Source organism: Cebus imitator, unplaced genomic scaffold (assembly GCF_001604975.1).
Source record: "Cebus imitator isolate Cc_AM_T3 unplaced genomic scaffold, Cebus_imitator-1.0 Scaffold45, whole genome shotgun sequence".
Taxonomy (NCBI): Eukaryota; Metazoa; Chordata; class Mammalia; order Primates; family Cebidae; genus Cebus; species Cebus imitator.
Window position 1 is genome coordinate 259,430 of NW_016107360.1, and position 14,128 is coordinate 273,557.

General features: G+C 36.4%; 1 protein-coding gene across 4 annotated transcripts in view; it reads right to left on the reverse strand.

Annotated features, from left to right (window-relative positions):
- CRPPA (CDP-L-ribitol pyrophosphorylase A) overlaps positions 1–14,128 on the reverse strand; it is a 324,254-nt gene that overhangs the window by 35,152 nt on the left and 274,974 nt on the right. The window lies entirely within an intron of this gene.

Consider the following 14,128-nt stretch of genomic DNA (forward strand, 5'->3'; position numbering starts at 1 on the left):
CTTTGGGCAGTATGGCCATTTTCATAATATTGATTCTTCCTAACCATGAGCATGCAATGTTTTTCCATCTGTTTGTGTCTTCTGTTATTTCGTTGAGCAGCAGTTTGTAGTTCTCCTTGAACAGGTCCTTTACATCTTTTGTTAGTTGTATTCCTAGGTATTTTATTCTTCTTGTAGCAATTGTGAATGGGAGTTCGCTCTCGATTTGGCTCTCTGTTTGTCTGGTATTGGTGTACAGGAATTCTTGGTGATTCCTGAGACTTTGCTGAAGTTGCTTATCAGCTTATGGAGAGTCTGGGCTGAAGCAATGGGGTCTTCTAAATATACAATCATGTCATCTGCAAATAGAGAAAATTTGACTTCCTCCTTTCCTAAATGAATACGCTTTATTTCTTTTCTTGCCTGATTGCTCTGGCTAAACCTTCCAATACTATATTGAATAAAAGTAGAGAGAGCGGGCATCCTTGTCTAGTGCCAGATTTCAAAGGAAATGCTTCCAGTTTTTGCCCATTCAGTATGATACTGGTAGTGGGTTTGTCATAATAGCTTTTATTATTTTGTGATAGGTTCTATTGATACCCAGTTTATTGAGAGTTTTTAGCATAAAGCGCTGTTGAATTTCGTTGAAGTCCATCTCTGCATCTATTGAGATAATCCTGTGGTTTTTGTCTTTGGTTTTATTTATGTGGTGGATTAAGTTTATAGACTTGTGTATGTTCAACCAGCCTTGCATCTCTGGAATGAAGCCTACTTGATCGTGATGGATAAGCTTTTTGACATGCTGTTGCAATCAGTTTGCCAGTATTTTACTGAAGATTTTTGCACCTATGTTCATCATGGAGATTGGCCTGAAGTTTTCTTTTTGTTGAATCTCTGCTGAGTTTTGGTATCAGGATGATGTTGGTCTCACAAAATAAGTTTGGGAGGATTCCCTCTTTTTGTATTGTTTGGAACAGTTTCAGAATGATTGCTACCAACTCCTCCTTGTATGTCTGGTAAAATTCAGCTGTGAACCTGTCTCGACTTGGACTTCTTTTGGGTGGTAGGCTGTTAATTGCTGCCTCAACTTCAGCCATTTGTATTTTTTTGAGAAATGACTCAGATGATTGTAGTATATATATGCAATAGAATACAATTTACTCATAAAAAAAGAATGAAATTCTGTCATTTTTGATAACATTGATGATCCTGGAGAATATTATGTTAAATGGAATAAGTCAGGTAAAAGAGATAAATGCTGCATGTTTTCATTCATGTGGAAGCTAAATATGCTGATTTCATATAAATAGAGAGAACAGTGGTTATTAGTGGCTAAGATGGAGAAAGTTTGGCCAGTAGATACAAAATTGTAGCTCGATAGAAGGGATAAGTTCTAGTGATCTACATCATTACAGGGTAACTATTATTAACAATAATCAATTGAATATTTTCAAATAGTTATGAGAGGTTTTTAATATTTCAACAAATAAAAATGATAAATGTTTCAAGTGCTGGATATGCTAATTACCTTGATTTAATTAAAACACATTGTATATATGTATCAAAATGTCACATTGTGCCCATAAATATGTACAATCAAATGTCAATTAAAATAATTTGAATATATATATGCATATACACACTGTATACATACATACATACACACACACACACACACACGCACACACACACATACTCTCCCCTATTTTCATTAAAGAGTGGAGAGAGGAAGCCAAAAAGGAAGAATAGCTTTTCGAAAACCAAATCTTGCTACTTTAAGACTGTGAATATGCTGGGCATGGTGGCTTATGCTGGTAATTCAAGCACTTTGGGAGGCCGAGGTTGGCGGATTATGTGAGCTCAGAAGTTTGAGACAAGCCTGTTCCACATAGCGAAACCCTGTCTCTACTAAAAATACAAAAATTAGCCAGGCATGGTGGCATGTACAGTAATCCCATCTACCTGGGAAGCTGAGTCAGGGGAGTCACTGGAACCCGGGAGACAGAGGCTGCAGTGGGCTGAGATTGTGCCACTGCACTCCAGCCTGGGTGACAGCGGGACACTTTGTCTCCAAAAAAAACCCCAACTATGAATAAACACAAAGCAGAGTTTTCGTTCCTTTAGATATAGTAAGTTCTAAATTTCTCCCCTGCCCCCAATTATAAACAGTACAAAGCACAGTCTCTGCCATTTACTCTGGGGATGTTTACATCATGTACAATTTACCTAAAAATAACTTCTTTCTTCAATGCAACCCAATAAAATAGTTTAAGAGCTAATTAAAAATAAATTTGATGAGTCAACTACAGAGTAATCACCATAAATTTGAAGATAATATAAGAAAGCTAAAAGTCAAGACATGGTATGCTCTCAATTGACTCAATTAGAAGTAAAATTATAGTAATGAACCACCTCATAAATAACCAAGTGTTACAAATTCTAAGTATATCTTTGAAAAAGAAATAGATTATTTTTTAATTGTATGAAATAGGATGTCTAGTGGGTGATGACTTCAAGATATATCAGAAGAATTTTATTGTTTATTTTATTGTTTTAAGAATTTATTTCAAAAAATTTTCAAGAAGCTAGATCAAGATGGTAGCCTCAGGACACATCTTTGTCATTTTAAATCCCTACAAATATGTATTGGTGTTAGTGGTGTTAGATGCACAACAGAAGCATGCCTACACACACATACACACAAATATATACATAATAATACTAGAAAAGAAAGATGAATTCTATGATGTGACTAGGAATTGGAGAATTTCTAAGAAATAGAAAAAAATAAAATTAAACTGGAAACAAAAAAAAAAAACCCACAAAATCATGCACAAGGTAAGGCTCTATAAAAGCCAACAATGGGTGTATTTAACTTTCAGGTGGGAAAAAATCAAGAAGCAGAAAAAGATCCTGTGGCAGTCTTTGAAGTAAGGACCCATAAAACTATATTCTTAGCACTCAGTAGGCTCTTCCTCCATTCCCTATCTGCATTAAAGAACTGGAAATAAGTATGTTTATCTACTGTCTAAAACAAATCATCCAGAGCACTTCAACCAGAGAAATAACAGTCTTAGTTTTCCAGGAAATCCTGGAACGAAAACGGATTTTCATATGAAGGAAACAAACTATCAGGAGGCAAGATCCAAATGTCTTACATGTTGTTTGTTCTCTCGACCCACAGCCACTGACATACACTTCGGCTCATTTCGAAGATTAGCAATAACCAAATATGTATAGAAGGTCAATACAATGAAAGGAAGTCAGTGAATTTAACAAACATTCAAAGAAAATATTGGTATTTCAAAGAAATAAAAAATGATCCTGGCCGGGTACAGTGGCTCAAGCCTATAGTTCCAGCACTTTGGGAGGCCAAGGCAGTCAGGGATCACAAGGTCAGGAGTTCAAAACCAGCCTGACCAATACGGTGAAACCCCGTCTCTACTAACAATACAAAAATTAGCAAGACATGGTGGTGCACACCTGTAATCCCAGCTACTTACGAGACTGAGGCAGGAGAATCACTTGAACCCGGCAGGCAGAGGTTTCAGTGAGCCAAGACTGCATCACTGCACTCCAGCCTGGGCAGCAGAGTGAGACTCTGTCTCCAAAAAAAAAAAAAAAAAAAAAAAAAAAAAAAAAAAAAAGTTCCTAATATATGGTTCATAACCCAATAAGGATTAAAAATCTTCCGTGTCTAAAATACCTAGAATTGCATTTGGACATACTGAAAACTAAAAATATCATCACTGAAAAACTCAATAGAAGACTGTAAAGCAGAATGAGTACAGGTGAAAATAAAAATTAGTAAGCTGGACAACTGACTCCAGGAGTTCTTCTAGCATACAGAGAAAAAGAAAGACAGAAATAGAGACACAAAAGTTCCAAAAATGACTGATAACTTACACGACGTGCTTGTGAAAGGAATATTGGAGTTCTGTCACATAAAAATAAGCTATGAAAGTCAAACAAAATTGAAACAATGATTGATTCCCAAATTTGTACAAAGAAAAAATAGTATGTTACAGGACTGAGAACTAAATGCCATTCACATAATGAAAATAATGTGAACAATGAACATTGTGTTAATTAAAAGTTGTGGTAATATGTAGACAATGTTCTCACTGCACTACATTGTGAAAAAGAAGTATGTATCCTAGGATTTCAAATTTGGTTCACATATAAAAATCAATCAGTGTAATTTAATACACTACGAAATTAAAAACCAAACAATATAAACTTTTAAAGAGATGCCAAAAAAATTTAGCATTATTCAACAACTATCCCTATGAAAACAAATAAGAACTAAATAAAGGATGAGAATCACTGTTTTATTAAGAATTTCCCTTAAAGTCAGAGAAAGAATAATGATAACTATTAAAATGTATCCTTGTATTTGAGTTCTTGGCTAATGTAACAAGAGAAATAAATAAGAAGTTTAAATATTAAAAATAAATAAGTTTAAATAATAGAAAATAAGAAATAAATTTATCCTCCTTTTCAAACATAAACAGTTATAAAATTGGTACTAATTGAGTTTAGTAGGTGGTTGGGTAAGAAAACAATCAACTCACAAAACAATATGAGCTTTCCTATGTAAAGAGAATAATCAATTATAAAATTTAATGTTCTAAAAATTTCCATTCACAAAATTAGGTAGCTTTGAAAACACTGCCAATAACTAGTTATAAAATATAAAAAATCATAATCACAATAGCCCAAACAAAACAAAAACCCATAAAATAGTAATATTGAGGTATGGAAAGGTGTCAGGTAAAGCAATGATATTGCCAAATTAAACACATAAATCACCAATAAAAATTAGTAACTGCACCTCAACACAAGTAACTTAACCTATAGTTTTGGCTATACAAAAATAATGAATCACAAAATGCGACTCTAATGTTAAATCTTACTCATTCAGCATTTTAATATCTAATTTTATTAGTATTCTTACACTGAATTTTTGTTGACTGATAAAACAGTCAAATATTATGTTAATTTTGGTCCAGATTTACACTAAAGAAGTAATGAGTTCATGCAATTTCTGAGGCTGCCATATTCTTTGACTATAGCTATAATTTATTCCATTGTAGTAATTTACAATGGATTAATTTTCACTGATATCAAGTACATGTGGGTCTCTAAGGAATAACCATGCTGTCTTCCACAATCACTGAACTAATATTTACTCCCAGCAACAGTGTAAAACTGAACAACACACACGGGCCTGTTGGAGGGTGGGGGTTGGAGGAGGAAGAACACCAGGAAGAATAGAATGAATGCTTGGCTTAATACTTAAGTGATGGAATGATCTGTACAGCAAACCGTCAAGGCACACATTTACCATGTAACAAACCTGCACATCCTGCACATCTACCCTCGACCTTAAAATAAAATTTGTAAGTTAAAATTTAAAAAGTACTATATGGAAAAAAAATAAAGATGTAATTTTACAAAAAAAAAATTCATCCCAAATAATATCAGTGATCAAAAGTCCTATTTTCTTTTTTCAAAGAAAGGATGCTTGTGGCTACAGAAATTAGAAGAATTTTTAAATGACAAATCTCCTAATCTGGGTTAGACATAATCTGCTACTTTCACGTAAGAAGAACATTCAGAGAACATAGGGCCTCTAACAGAAGAAAGAGAAACCAGAAGATAAATAACAAAGCCAAAGAAATAACTTGACAAGAAAGCTGAACTTTGGCCAGAATACAAAACACAGGAGTTATTAGTGGTATGAGGTAGAAAAGGGGGGATGACAGTAAAAGAATCATCCATACCAGTTCCAAGTTGTAGGCCAGATGGAAAAATTATTTCCTAATAACACACCACCTCGGTAGAATTCTGTAATGAACAAAATTAAGAAAAAGCCAAATATGTTGCTATAACAGGTTATGTTAATTATGGAAACAGAAAGCAAAGTTATTAAGACTATGGTGTAAGATGAGTAGAACAGGAGTATCGTAACAGAAGCAAATGATCCAAACAACAGAAAATTTTTATGTGATTAAATGCATAATAATCTTTTTCAGTCTTATAGGTCTGTTCCAAACAAGAAATATTGGCACATACTGCTTCGATTATTATAGCTAAATCATAAGAGTCAAAGCATATGAGCCAAAGATTCAAAATTTTGTCAATCCATCCAATTTTAATTATTATCACACCATTTTTCAGGGTAAAATGACATGCTCTCTCTTGCCACATCATACATCAAGCTCACCCTTTCTCTCATCTAACTAATTAGCTCACTTTGAGTCCTTTGAATTTGTTAACATGTCCTCTGTCACAAGACCCTCATGTTATGTTGCCTCTACTCTAGAATGCTCTCTCATACCTTCAGATGGCTGCTTGGATGCAAAAACTGCTATTCATTCTATTCCTCTGCCTCAAGAAAGTCTTTGATCTCCTACCTAGGTCAAATACATCCATCTCAGGCTCTCATTACATCTCTCCTTTGTAGCATACCTCTGTCCCAGCTTTATGTGCTTGGATGGAAAAGTTGCCATTCATTCCATTCCTTCTCCTCAAGAAAGTGTTTGATCTCCTGCCTTGGTCAAATCCATTCATCTTAGGCTCTCGCTGTCTCTCTCCTTTTTAGTACATCTCTGTCCCAATTTTATGTGTTAGTGATTCTCTTCTTGCCTGAAGCTTCATGCCACAATACCAGATACCATGTCACATAATCTGTTTTTGCTCAGAATCGCATCCTGAATAGGTGCCATGTTAACCAAACCAGGGGAGCTCTCAATACATATTTTATTGTCAAGGGAAGGGGAGCTAAGCAAGCTTTGTACAGATTTTAAATAAGTAAAGATATAAGGAACAGAACCTTGGTTTCTGGAACTACTTGTTGCTAAGTTTCTGCAACTTTTTCAGAATGCAACTTTATTCTCTTTTTCTATAACAAATTTACATTTCGTCTCCCTTTCTCTCACCTTTTCCTTTCCTCATTGGTATCCAGTTACAATGATCAGAAAAGACATTTCTGTTTAAGGGTTCCAACCCTTCTGATATGTCACAATTCCAACTCTCAGGACCCATTCTTTGCTGGTTGGTTCCCTAGCTTCACAAGAATGAGGAAGTACACAAATAAATACTGCATTTAAAAAAAAATAAAAACTTGCTCCCATTCTACCTTAGATCATCTCAGATTCCATCCATAGCATGCCTGTGACACCCCACAAGAAAATCCATTGTCTTGACCAAACTCTTGATAGGAGGTATGTGTAAATAATAACATTATGATATTAAAATAGTACACATTTTATAATTTTTTGTTAATGGAAATAGATGACATTTTGCTTTTTAAAGCAAGATTTCACAGTTTGTTTCTTTAATGGTGCAATACTGGGTATTTCCCAGGCAGGAGGAAGTAAGAAAAAGGAGAACAAATAAAGACTCAAGAAAATCTTTACTTATATGACAGAATCCATGCTAAGCTACAAGGCTGGCTAGGAAATGTTATCGCAGATAAAAATTGAGTTCCCATAGTGAAGAAAAAGAAAAGAACCCAGCAGATTGTGTCTTGAGTTTTACTTAATTCTCAAAACAGAATTAAACAATAAGAGGAAAAATTCCATTCCTCTGTTCTATACAATCCATTTCTAAATTGAGGAATGGATTTCCAAAGGGCAAGAGTCAACTTTATAACAATGGCCCCACTGTCTCCTTCTGCCAACTTGCAAGAATTAGAATGGTTCCTGGAATGTTCTCTTTCCCTTTTGAATACTAAGTAGCACATTTATTTATGGAAAGTAATGAGTAATTAGTGTCTATATCCTATTTTAAAAATTAGGTCCAGAAGAGTATCACCTGCAAAGTATTCCTAGAAGTTTGGGCTTTAAAGATGATAAAGTTTCCTTCCGTAGACTGAATATTTGTGTCCCCCGAAATCCCTATGTTGAAACTTCATGCTCAATGTGATAGTTTTCAGAGGTAGGGCCTGTTGGAGGTGATTAGGTCATAAGGACACAGCCATTATTACCAGGATTAGTGCCCTTATATAAGTGATCCCAGAAAGCTCCCACACCCTTCCACTATGTGACAACACAGTGAGAAGATAATCATGTATGAATCAGGAAGCAGGTCCTCACTAGACATGGCTCTGCCAGCCTCTTAAACCTGCCAGCCTCCACAACTGTGAAAAACAAACTTAGGTTGTTTATAAAACCACCAAGTCTATGGTATTGTTATAGCAGACTACAAAGACTAAAAAAAATTGACACCACAAAGTGGGGGCTTCTGAAACAAAACCTAAAAAAGTGGAAGAGACTTCGGAACTGGAAAATGGGTAGAGACTGAGTTTTGAGGTGTATACAAGAAAAAACGTACATTGCTATGAAAAGATCATTAGAGGCAATTTTAGAAAGAAAAGAAGAAAGCTATAGAGAAAGCTTTAATTTTCTTACAAAATAACTAAGTGTTCCTGAATACAATGTTGATAATAAGGAAGGAAAAAGTCATTCGATGAAGAATCACATAGAAATTAGAAACATATTATTGAAAACTGGAGGAAAGGTGATTCTTGTTATAAAGTGGTTGCCCCCGGTACAGCTCAAGCGGGCTGAAATGTTACTGGCGCTGTGGTGGAAGCTCACTTTGGAGTACAAAGTCAACACATTTTGGCAGCGGTGTACAGAGTACAGAGGTATCAACTCTTCCTCCACCTAGATTTTTCTTTTTTGAGACAGGATCTCGCTTTATCCCCTAGGTTGGAGTGCAGTGGCACTATCTCAGCTCAATGCACCCTCAACCTCCTGGGTTCAAGTGATTCTTCTGCCTCAGCCCCCCAGATAACTGTAACTACAGGCTGCACCATCACGCCTGGCTAATTTTTGTATTTTTTTTGTAGAGGCGGAGTATCACTATGTTGTTCACGCTGGTGGCAAACTCCTGAGCTCAAGTGATCTGCCCACCTTGGCCTCCCAAAGTGCAGGTAAGAGTAAGTCACTGTGCCCAGCCACCACCTAACTTTGAAAGGGCATCAGGCAGAGCTTCAGGCTTGGGATCTCACCCTTGGAGAGTTACAGTATAGGACCCAAGCCATTAGGGCAAAGCCTCAGCAGTGAACCACTACAAAGGAAGGGCTACTGCAAATATCTCCCATTAGGGCAATGCCTAGAGGAGCTGTAGTGGCTGGGAATACCTAGAGCCTAGAGCCTTGAGGAACCAACTCCTGCCTGGCAAATCTATAGGGGTAGCACTCTCAGTGCCATGGGTCTAGAGAAAAGAGCATGGAACGAAAGAGCGATCTTGACCCTTAAGATCTAATGACATCTGTCTTAGGTTTTGGACTTACGTAGGACTGCTTACTGCTTTATTTCTTTTCTACTACTCTCTTTCAGAGTGGCAATGTTCATTGTATGCCTGTAATGTCATTGTATTTTAGAAACATATAACATGTTTGTTTCACAGGTTCCCAGCTAAAGTACAATTTGCCTCAGGAGACCTTGACTACAGTAAGGAAGACAGGTTCTAAACAAATGAGTCTTACCCATAAAATGAAGAAAGCATATATAGAATTCTTTCATTGCAAGAAAAAAGAAAGAATTAAGAATGACTCAGGACTTTGTAAAGGGAAAATAATACTCAAAAAAGTAAAATTAGAGAAGCATATGTTTTAATGAGGTAAAAAAGAGGTAGAAAGTAGCAAAAGAGATGGAGTAAATTATTTCTTCATATGAAACTAACATCTATAGGTTTTATAACACCACTGACCCTTGAACTACATAAGCTTGAACTGCATAGGTTTACTTATATGCAATTTTTTAAAAAGGAAATTTACTGAAAAATTATTTGGAGATTTGCAACAATTTGTAAAAATTGGCAAATAGTGTAGCCTAGAAATACCAAAAAAATAAATAGGTAGGTTATGAATGTACAAAATATATGTAGATGCTAGTTTCTTTAATCATTTACTATCATAAAATATGCACAAGTCTACTGTAAAAGTTAACATTTGGCTGGGTGTGTTGGTTCAGGCCTGAAGTCTCAGGACTAAGAGGATGAGGTGGGAGGATTACTTGAGCTCAGGAGTTTAAGACTAGTCTGGGAAACATAGTGAGACCACATTTCCACCGAAAATACTAAAATTAGTCAGGCATAGTGGTGTGTGTCTGTAGTTCCAGCTACTTGGGAGACTGAGGTGGAAGAATCACTTGAGCCTGGCAAGTCAAAGCACTTGAGGTCAGGCGTTCAAGACCAGCCTGGTCCACATAGAAAAACCCCATCTCTAATATTTGGGCATGGTGGTGCATGACTCTGGTCCCACATACTTGGGAGGCTGAGGCATGAGAATTGCTTGATCCCAGAAGGCAGAGGTTGCAATGAGCTAAGATTGCACCACTGCACTCCAGCCTAGGTGACCAAGTAAGGGTCTGTCTCACACAAAAAAAGTGGGGTTAATATTTATCAAAACTCAATGCATACAACCACTTACAGACAGTAAACACCACCACTTGCAGTCAAGCAAGTGCAAACCAATTTAAAGTATAGTATTAAACTGTAACTACATAAAATTAAGTATAATTCATTCTGTACTAATGTAATAATTTCATAGCCACCTCCTGTTGCTATTTCAGTGGACTCAAATGTTGCAAGTGTCTGCTTAAAACACTGCATGATGCTAACCAACTCCACATGAGCAGTTCATCTCTCCATTAAAATGTTATGGTAAAAAGTGGTCTCTCCTGGTTCTTATGTATTTTTTTTTTTATCACATTCAGTGTAATACTATAAACCTTGGATAACACCATGGGAGCCATACAAAGTGCCACTGAAGATTCTGGAAGTGCTCTCAAAACGTGAAGAAAAGTCATGGCATTACTAAACAAAAACGCTGATGTGATTGATATATACACAGATTTAGGTCTGCAGCTGAGGATATCTTTCATTTCAGAGGATACGTCTTAAAAAGAAACGGTTGAGGTACACTTAACATATTAACAAATACGGTATTGTAAATGTATTTTCTCTTCCTTATGATTTTCTTAATAACCTCTTTTTCCTAGGTTACTTTATTGTAGGAATACAGTATATAATACATACAGCAGGGGTCTGCAGCCCCCAGGCCACGACCATTATCAATCCGTAGCCTGTTAGAATGTAATGATAAATGTCATACACTTATGAGAACTTAATGATAAATGTAATACACTTAAATAATCCTGAAACCATCCTCCCACTGACCCCACTCTGGGGAAAAATTGTCTTTCATGAAACTGATCTCTTACGCCAAAAAGGTTGGGGATGACTGGCATACAAGATATGTATTAATCAATTATGTTATTGCTAATGCAAGGTTCTTTGAACTCACTGCACCATGGACTACACTTTAGTCAAGCCATGGTGACCCCTGTGGCCCACCCGTACATCTCCAGATGGCCTCCTGGAGCCAGAAAGTCTACGGTAGCAGAAACACCACAAAAGGAGAAGAAGAGCTAGCTCATGCAGTGCCTGATGAACTGACCATGCAACATTCCACCATTGATCCTGCCTCAACTGATAAGTCAACCCTGTGATTCTGGACCCTATGGCCTGATTAACCAACCTTGTGACATTTTACCACTGTTCCTACCTCAACTGATAGGTCAAACTTGTGACATTGGACCCTGTGACATCCCACTCCCCAGCTTGCAAAAAGCCACCCTAAACTGTAATTTTCCATGACCTACCCTCAACCTATAAAATCAGTTCCTATTCCACCATCCTCTACTCTCTTTTCAGACTCAGCCCACTTGCACCTGAGTGAATAAACAGACTTGTCACTCACACAAAGCCTGTTTAGATGGTCTCTTCATTCAGATCATGTTTAACAGGTAAGTACCTTAGTAGTCAAGTTTTTAGGGAGTCAAAAGTTTTACACACATTTGACTGCATGAGGGTCAGTGCCCCTAACCCAATGTTGTTCAAGGGTATAATAATCAATAATCAAGAACACTTCCTTAAGATTCAACAGATAAGTAAAAACAAAAAATATATATATAACAAAAATGACCTGAGGATATGGACAATCCTCACATTTCTAAGACTTGCTTTCGTAAATTATAACTGAATCACAACGAGATCATGTACAAATGTATTAACTGTCAAAATACGAGAAAGGCTCTTAAGAAGTGAACACAACTAAATCTAATCATAAAGCAAAGTTAGAGTGGAAAGATTTAAGTGAACACTAAAATTTTTCCTGAAAATACAGAAAAATTTTATGTTATGATCACTTATGCATATATTTGTTTTGTTGTCTGGATTTTTATATCATGTTTCCTTAAAGTGGAACACACTATATTAAACTCATAGATAAATAACACTAGGCACTCTTGGCCACTATCTCAAAGCCCTATTATTCCAGTATGCCTGGAGGAAGCAATGGGGAAGGATGAATGATTTTATAACTTTTGAAGTTCATGTTTCATCAACTGTTAACATGCTCTTTGAATTGCTCACAACAAAACAGAAAAATCTTACAAAGGTTTTTAAAACAGGGATAATCTAAAATGCACAGAAGGTTTTAATAAATCTACGCAAGTACAGTGTCAAGCAAAATGTTAACATATACCTTTGTGAAGACCTCTGCTTGACTGGTCCTTGAAAGTTTTGTGGTTAGGTAAGACTTTATTATATAAACTGCATATTGAGCCTTTATGCCTTATAATTATGTTAAGTGTTTTTTTGTGAAAGTTTCTTCAGCTTATTTGGATTTTGCTTCCTCAGCTGGCAGCAATTAGACCCAAAGACCACCAGAAATAATTCTTCAATCCTTTTGGGATCCATGAGCTTATTATGAACACTTAAAGAAAGGTAAAGAAACATTAATTCTGATAAAACAAGGCCAGGGGGAAGGTTATTCTTTTCCATTAAAAAAAATTTTCCTCATAAATGATTCAAAAGACAAAAAAAGGAATAATTCTACCAACATATGCAACTTTATCTGAAATCAGAGCCACCCTATGCATAATTTTGAACTTTGAAAGTAACAACTCACACAAATTACTGACTACTTCTTGCCCAGTCAGTACATTCATTTAACAAAGCAATTTCCATATGAGCAACCACAAACATGTGGGCCTTCAGTTGTTAATCTCCCATGAAAAACTATTTCCAAAACTATTTTTAACTTGCATATAGTAGTGATTATCTGTTTATCTCTGAAGCATGAAAATTCTTATGGTGTCCTTTATTATGTATTTACGTACCATTTTCCCTTCTATGTCCCAGGCAAATGGAAGATTCACATCTTCTGCACAGGAACAAAAGTAAGGAAGAGTATTGCTTGCTTTACAATTGACTTCTATTCTGTCTCCCTAACTCTTACATGATTGGGACTACTTCTCAACAGCTTTTTGATTCTCCCTTCTTAGATAAAAAGTACAATTATGTAATAGCTGAAACCAACTAATGTTGAAGAGTAGATGAAATGGAAAATGAAGTTCATAATTCACTTAGACCATATAAGTATAAAATTATTACATATTTTACTATAAATTAGAAATTGATAAAGTAAAAGCATAAAAATCCATTCAAGATATTTAAATGTAGATATGAACTAAGATCTCTTGCATGCTTTTTATCCAGTTTGTAAATTAACTCATTTAATACACTTAATAACCATGAGATAAACACACTGTTTGAATTGACAGAGAGATCCAAGATGGCTGAATAGGAACAGCTCTGGAGTGCAGTTTCCAGCAAGAACGTAGAGGGTAAGTGATCACTGTATTTCCAAAAGAGTTTTTACTGCTCACAGACCAGGTGATTCCCAGACGGAAAAGTGCCACGAGTCTCCAGCGTGGCTGCTTCAGCCAGCACAGCAGGTCTCCGCACAAACACTCACACAAATCTAGGTGGCAATTTCAACTGGTGCCTGGAATGCCTGGCAGACAGAGTCACCCATTCAACTGACAAAAAAGGGACTGAAACAGAGAGCCAGGTCATCTGGCTCAGCAGACATCACCTCCCAACAAAGACCAGCAATCTGAAATGCTCTGGATTGAGTTTCACAGCAAGCACAGCTGGCCCTGGGACAGTCTAGCTCGGTGGGGGGAAGGGCGTCTGTCATTACTGAGGCAGTGCACCATTATAGAGACAGTCTGCCATTACTGAGGCAGACCGCCATTATTTAGGCAGTTGTAACTAGACCTCT